Below are 7,394 nucleotides of genomic sequence, written 5' to 3' on the forward strand. Positions count from 1 at the left end.
ATTAACCTGATATAGATCTTTCCCTAGCATGTAACTCATGAACAAGTTATGGATTAAATTAAATGAGATCAACTTAGGCCTCTGATTCTTAAAGCAAAAGCAAAATCTATTCTATTTAATTCTACTTTGAGAATCACGGTATGTTGGAATAATCTTTAAATATTGAATATATCAGATATATATTTCTAGTTAAGTCAAACAAGGATGTGTTCTGATTTTTCCTTTTAAATTTTACTTTAATGACTTAATGGTACTTTTTCTCTCATTGATTATCTATTCACTGACTTAGTTATATATTTTATGAATCTTTAAGCTTCCTCTTTTATTTTAGGCACTTTCCTGAGTGATAGGTATATAGCTATAATTAACACATACAAGGTCCCAGACTACCCCTAGTAAACATTAAATAAAAATAGTAAACAAATAAATAAATCACCTCCCCACATCTGATTTGTTTTTCAGTTATGGAGAAGGGTTACAAAGGAAACAATGCAGGGCAGTATGATAGCTTGAATTTTATTTGATGTAACAACATCAAATTTCTGGATAGTTCTAAGAGAGTGACCTGATCTGATTTTGACTTTTTTTTTTTTTTTGTACCTTATTTCCTTGTTTTGTTTTCTCCCCCCCCCCCCCCATATAAAAAAGGGTCCCAATATCAAGGTAAGGAAGGGGAGAAAAGGGACACACTCCTTCGTATAAGGAAGCAGGAGGGCAGGAGAAGGATAATCCCCAGAGGAGGAGCGGGAGGGGAATGTCATTAAGGCAGCCAGCAAGATATTCTCTGTAAAAATGGAGGAAGTGTCTCCACAGCCTCAGATAAAAAGACACAGAGCGCCTTCTCGGTGGGAGGCTCTGCACTCTAGTGTTCAAAGGAAGGTAAACGACAACTTCTCTTGCTTCTGTTGCAGCTACTCCATCGCTCACTCGGGGTTACGGTCTTCCTTTTGTAGATAAGGGTGCTGCAGGGCTCAAAAGGCAGAGATCCGCTTGTGTGGATTAAAAGTCAGTATCTCCAGCAGCAGCTGTGCTCCAGACTTATCCATCTCGGGTATCACCGACTGCATGGGGCAGGGCCCTCTGGGGGGGAAGGCTCCTCGGGGTAGAGACACATCTCGGGGCCAATCCTCCTCTGGAGGCAGCCCAATCAGGTCAAAGATTTTGCCCAACTGGTCAGCTTCAGAGTTTCCGCAGAAGAGAGGCTTTCGACAAAACATCCCTGCAAAGATGCAGCCAACACTCCACAGGTGCACAGGTGTTGCGTATGCAGACTGCAGAAGAACTTCCGGAGCACAGTACCAGAGCGTAACAACCACAGTGTGAGTGCCATCTGGTAGCTGTAGATTCTGGCCAGGCCAAAGTCGGCCAGCCTGACAGTCCCGCCACTTGTTACCAGAATATTCTCTGGCTTCAGGTCTCGATGAACAATGCAATTGGCATGAAGGAAATCCAGGCCTCTTAGAAAACTGGCGCATCAGATCCTTGATGGTCTCCACTGGCAAGCCTGGTGGGGGTGCCTTGTCCAGATACGTCCGTAGGTCTTGGTCCACATGCTCAAACACCAGGGTCACCTGGTCTCCCGGTCAGTTCGGGAGGTGGCACAGACATCCATCAGCCGGACAACGTTGGGATGCTCAAAAGCCTCCAGCCGCCTCAGTAAGGCCACCTCGCGAACTGTGCTGATGGGAAGGCCCCCTCCGCCACCTCCTCCATTGGGGACTCTCACGCTCTCAAGGGCCACAAAGTGGCCACTGTGTGGATCAAGGGCCTTGTACACCGTCCCGGAGGCACCAACACCAATCTCAGCCACTGGCTCATACCGAAGGGTAGAGAAGACCTTCTCCCCGCGCCGGGGACTGCGGGGCGGACCGTTATCGGGGCCCAGGAGCCGGTTCCCACGGAGCCATACACCCGAGCTGGGCCCGGAGCAGCTGGACCGCGCGGGCCCGACCACAGACACAGGCCGCCGACTAGTGATTTTGACTTTTAAAAATCACTCTGGCTTAACAGTGTGGAGGTTCAACAAAAAATAAAAAAATGGAACTGTCTTATGATCAAGTGATTCTACTTCTGGGAATATATTCGATATCTGAATACACCTGAAACAGTAATCCGAAGGAATATATGCACCCCTGTATTAATTGCCAAGATATGGGAGCAACCCAAGTGCCCATTAATAAACAATTGGATAAAGAATATGTAGTAGCCTGGCTGGTGTTGCTCAGTGGTTTAGCATTGACCTATGAACCAAGTGGACACAGCTGGATTTCTGGATTTCAGGTCAGGGCACAAGCTGAGTGTTGCAGACTCTATCCCAAGTAGGGGATGTGCAATAGGCAGCCAATCAATGATTCTCTCTCATCATTGACATTTCTATCTCCCTCTCCCTCTCCCTTCATCTCTGAAATCAATAAAAATATATTTTAAAAAATATGTGGTGCATATATGCATTGGAACACTACCTGGCCATAAAAAAGAATGAAATATTATCATTTACAACAGTATAAATGGACTTAGAGAGTATTATGCTAAGTAAAATAAGTTAAAGACAAATACCATATGATTTCCCTTATATGTGGAATCTAATAAACACTAGAAACAACTCATAGAAGCAAAGAACAGACTGACAGTTATCCGAGGGGAAGAGGTTTTGGGGTCTGGGTGGAAAGCTAAAGGAATTAAGCAGTACAAATGGGTAATTACACAATAGTCACAGAGATGTGTATCACCTTATAGGAAATGTACTCAGTAATATTGTGCTAACAACTCATGGGTCCAGATTGTACTGGAATAGTGTGGGGACCACTCTGTAAAGTACATGATTGTCTAATCACTTGGCTGTACATCTGAAATTAATGGAGAATAATATTGCATGTAAATTGTAATTGGAAAAAAAAAAAAACCTCAATAGAGGGACATTCTACAAAATACCTGACTAGTACTTCTCAAAACTGTCAATGAAATTGGAAACAAGGACAGTATAAGAAACTGTCACACCCAAGATGAGCATGAAAAGACATGACAACTAAATGAAATGATGTTTTAGTAAATAAAGAACAACAAATAAAATGATTTTTTTTTAGTAAAGAACATTCAGTGACAACTTAGAATATCTAAGTATAGACTTTAGTTAATAGAGATTTATCAATATAGATTCATTAGCTGTGATGAATGTATTATTCTAATGCAAGATATTAAAAATAAGGGGAACTGTGTTGGAGACATATGGGAACTCTATTTTCATATTTTTCTATAAATCTAAAACTATTCTAAAATAAAAGTTTATTCTTTTGAAAAATAGCATTCTGACTCTGAGTAAAAAGAATTTGGGGATCAAAAAGCAAGGGCCAGCCTATACCAGTTTGGCTCAGTGAATAGAGCATCAGCCTGAGAACTGAAAAGTCCCAGGTTTGATTCTGGTCAGGGGCATGTATCTTGGTTGTGAGCACATCACCAGTAGGGGGTGTGCAAGAGGCAGCTGATCGATGATTCTCTCTCATTGATGTTTCTAACTTTTAACTTTCTATCCCTCTCTCTTCCTCTCTGTAAAAAATCAATGAAAAAAAAAAAAAAATATATATATATATATATATATATATATATATATATATATATATATATATATTTTTTTTTTTTTTTTTTTTTTTTTTTTAAAGCAAGGGCCAAAAATTAGGAAACTGTTGCATTAGTGTATATAGGGGGAAGGCGACTTGAACTAGAGTTGCTAACTTTGAACATAGAAAAAAGTGTAGATGGTGCGAATGTGTTTTGGAGACGGCTGACAGAACATATTGCTACCCCCCTCACTTCAGCCACCACATTAACACCACATACTGTAATAGATTTATCAATTAGAAAATTTTCAGCCACAAGGAACAAATACCCAAAATGTAATTCACAATAACTTTTAATATATTAAGAATATTAAACATTTTGGATAATTATTTATTTTTTCATTTGCCTTTCATTTTTTTTTTAATTTAAATTCTTCATTGTTTATAAAGTATTACATACCTGGTATAGTATTACATATGCCGCCATTTTTGTCATGGAGTGACAGTTAATTTGCAGGTTACTCTTTTATTAGATAGAATCATTTGAATTCTTTTCAGTTTTGTTTTTCTTAGAAATGGTATCTATTTACATAGAGGAGATTAACTATGTTTACATATATATTCTTCTCTCATAAAAGGTTTACATGCTTTTATTATGGTATTATAAAAGTGTAGATACAAATAAAAAGTAAATAAATTGCTAATTAAAGTTAATACTTGTCATTACTTTGGTATTTACTAGACTAGGTTATTATTTTTAAAATATATTTTCACTAATTTCAAGAGGAAAGGAGAGGGAGAGGAGATAGAATGATGAGAGAGAATCACTGATTAGTTGACTCCTGCATGCCCGCCCTGAGGATTGAGCCCACAACCTGGGCCTCAAGAATTGAACTGTGACCTCATAGGTCAATGCTCAACCACTGAGCCACTATCGCCAGACAGTCTAGGTTATTTTTAAGAATGTTATAGGGTACATTGTTAATTTGCTATTTTTACTAATATATATTCTATAGTTTTACATAATTTCATGCTCTATAAAATTATTTTTATACTTGTGATTTATATTAATTGAACTTAGTTTATTCAGATATATTTTTTTGGACATTTTCCATTTTCTGTTATTAAACACAATGTTGTTAAAGACATCATCATGATTTAAACTTTTATAGACATTCCTAATTATTTCTTTAAGATCTCTTTCTACTATAAGCTTGTATGTCAGAGGTATGTCTGTTTTAAAGCCTTCCATCAGGGAAATAGGATGATAATTTTGAAGTTGGACTATGAAATCAGGCTGCCTTAATTAGGATTCTGTTTCTGTACCTTTCTCTGTCACAAACTCTCAGGGTCATTTTTTTACTTATATACTATCTATAATAGTCTTTATCTTAAGACTGTATTATGAAGATTGCATGAGCTAATATATGCTAACTTGAAGAAGCGTTTGGTGTATATTGAGCAGCCAGTAGATGTTTTTGATTATTATATACTGCCTTGTAAGCATTGAGTCTGTTTATAACTTTAACATTATATTAAAAAATTCCCATTTACAGAGTTGTTATTTTATTTTTTTTAAATCCCATTTGAGAATTAGTTGCATTAATATTTAATTTTCATCAGTTTAGCTTTCTAGCAAGAATGAACAGTTTTATGCATATATATATATTCATATGAACATTTTTATTGATGTATTTCTTCATTTCTGAATTATTTGCTCAGATATTTTCCAAAAATTGTATTGAGATATTTGTTTCTTAATTATTAATAACATTTTTAAAAATGCATTGTTATTAACTCATACTTTAAATGCTATAATTATCTACTCCCGTTGTTTGTCTTTTAATGTGTTTGACCTGATTTTTATTGTTTGACCTGATTTTTCTGTAATAAAATATAAAATTTTTGAGGGGTCAGAAATTGTGATATAATACATTTTTTAATAATAAGAGTTCCTGTTTTCTAAGTAATTTAAAACTTATTGACATTAAATGAACTAATACAAAGTTTACAGATCAAGTTAATAAAGTAAAAACTTAAATTTAGAATTAAATGTTATTTTTTACATGAAAGAATATTTAGTAACTGGAGGCCCAGTGCATGAATTCATGCACAAATGAGATTCCTCAGGCTGGCCAGTGATAGGGCCAATCGGGGGGCCAGCCAGCCACAGGGAAGGATCATGGGAGAGTGGTCGGCCAAAGAAGGTTGACTGTGGGAGTGCACTGATCATGAGAGGGCAGCTCCTGTATCTGCCCTCTGATGGTCAGTGCACATCATAGCTACTGGCTAGTTGTATGGTCATAAGGGTCACATAGGCTTTTATACATATAGGTATATTTGGGGGGAGGGGGGTAGAGAGAGAAGAAGAAGAAGAAGAAAAGAGAGAGAGAGAATAGTCCCCAAGTACCCTCAGTACTTCTTGGGAAGATTGGAGGCCATTTCAGTTGGCTCTATGAATAGAGACTTCCAGTAGGTCAGATCTAGTTTCAAGAAACAAGACTGGCACTTCACCAAAGCCATAGCTCTATAAATGGCAATATAATTTATTCCCTAGAAACATAAGACCTGATTTCATTGGAGATTCACAGGGAGCCAGAATAAAGTCCACACCCCTCTCTAACACTTTTAGTGTATACCAACTCATCCTGGAGTCATGGAAATATCTAATTCTTCCTTACTATCTTTACTTTCCATTCCCTTTCATTTTGTTACCCACAGGATGAGTCTAGAAGAGGATATTAAAACTTGCTTTAATTGCTTTATATCTTGTGAATCTGTTTCCAGAGTAAAATCCCACTCAGTTGTAGGAAAAAATTTCTCCTAGATTCATCTTTGGAACTTAACAAACTAGTTTTTAGTGCACTCAAGCTAAAATAATTTCAAAAGCCAAGATTAAGGAAAGATTCACAACTGTGACATAAAAAGGAATGGTTTTTATTATTTATATGTTTGTCTTAAGTTCATCTGGTGTGTATTAAGGCTCATAAAAAAAATAAGGTTCTCACTTAATTTATCTTCAAATGATTGAATAATTTCTCCAGGACCATTAATTTAAAAATCATTATTTAAGCATGTTTTTAGAAGATGATATTTATAATATTTAAATTATACTTAGGTTGATCTGTATACTACTATGTCAATAGAAATACTGTTCTTTTTAAAATTTAATTTATTGGGGTGACATTGGTTGATAGAATGATATAAGTTTTGTAAATTGTAGTGTATGTTTACCACCCCAAGTGTTTTCCATCAACATTTATTGCTCCCTTTGACCTCTTCTATCTTCCCCCAAATCTTGTCCCCCTTGGCAATCACCATACTGTTTTGTCCATGAGTCTTACTTTTTTTTTTTAATATATATTTTATTGTGTGTGTGTGTGGGGGGGGGGTTTACAGAGAGGAAGAGAGAGAGTTAGAAATATTGATGAGAGAGAAACATCCATCAGCTGCCTCCTGCACGCCCCCCATTGGGGATGTGCCCGCAACCAAGGTACATGTCCTTGACCAGAATCGAGCCTAAGACCCTCCAGTCCGCAGGCCGACGCTCTATCTACTGAGCCAAACAGGTTTCGGCAAGTCTTACTTTTTTTATTTACTTAATCTCTTCACTCTTCTCATCAAGCCTTTAAACCCCTCCCCTCTGACAACTGTCAGTCTGTTCTCTGTATCTGAGTCTGTTTCCACTTGGTTTGTTTATTTTGTTCCTTAGATATACGTGAAGTCATATGGCACTTGTCTTTCTCTAACTGGCTTATTACACTTAGCATAATAACATGCTGTTGCAAAAGGTAAGAGTTTCGTTTGTTTTGTTTTTTTGTGTGTGTGTGTGTGTGTTTT

At 37.0% G+C, this 7,394-nt stretch overlaps 1 pseudogene; it reads right to left on the reverse strand.

Moving 5' to 3' along the window:
* Positions 1–630: 630 nt before the first annotated feature.
* On the reverse strand, positions 631–6,077 carry LOC118726132 (annotated as a pseudogene).
* Positions 6,078–7,394: the final 1,317 nt, after the last annotated feature.

The sequence above is a fragment of the Pipistrellus kuhlii genome, unplaced genomic scaffold (assembly GCF_014108245.1).
Source record: "Pipistrellus kuhlii isolate mPipKuh1 unplaced genomic scaffold, mPipKuh1.p scaffold_m20_p_21, whole genome shotgun sequence".
NCBI classification, from domain to species: domain Eukaryota; kingdom Metazoa; phylum Chordata; class Mammalia; order Chiroptera; family Vespertilionidae; genus Pipistrellus; species Pipistrellus kuhlii.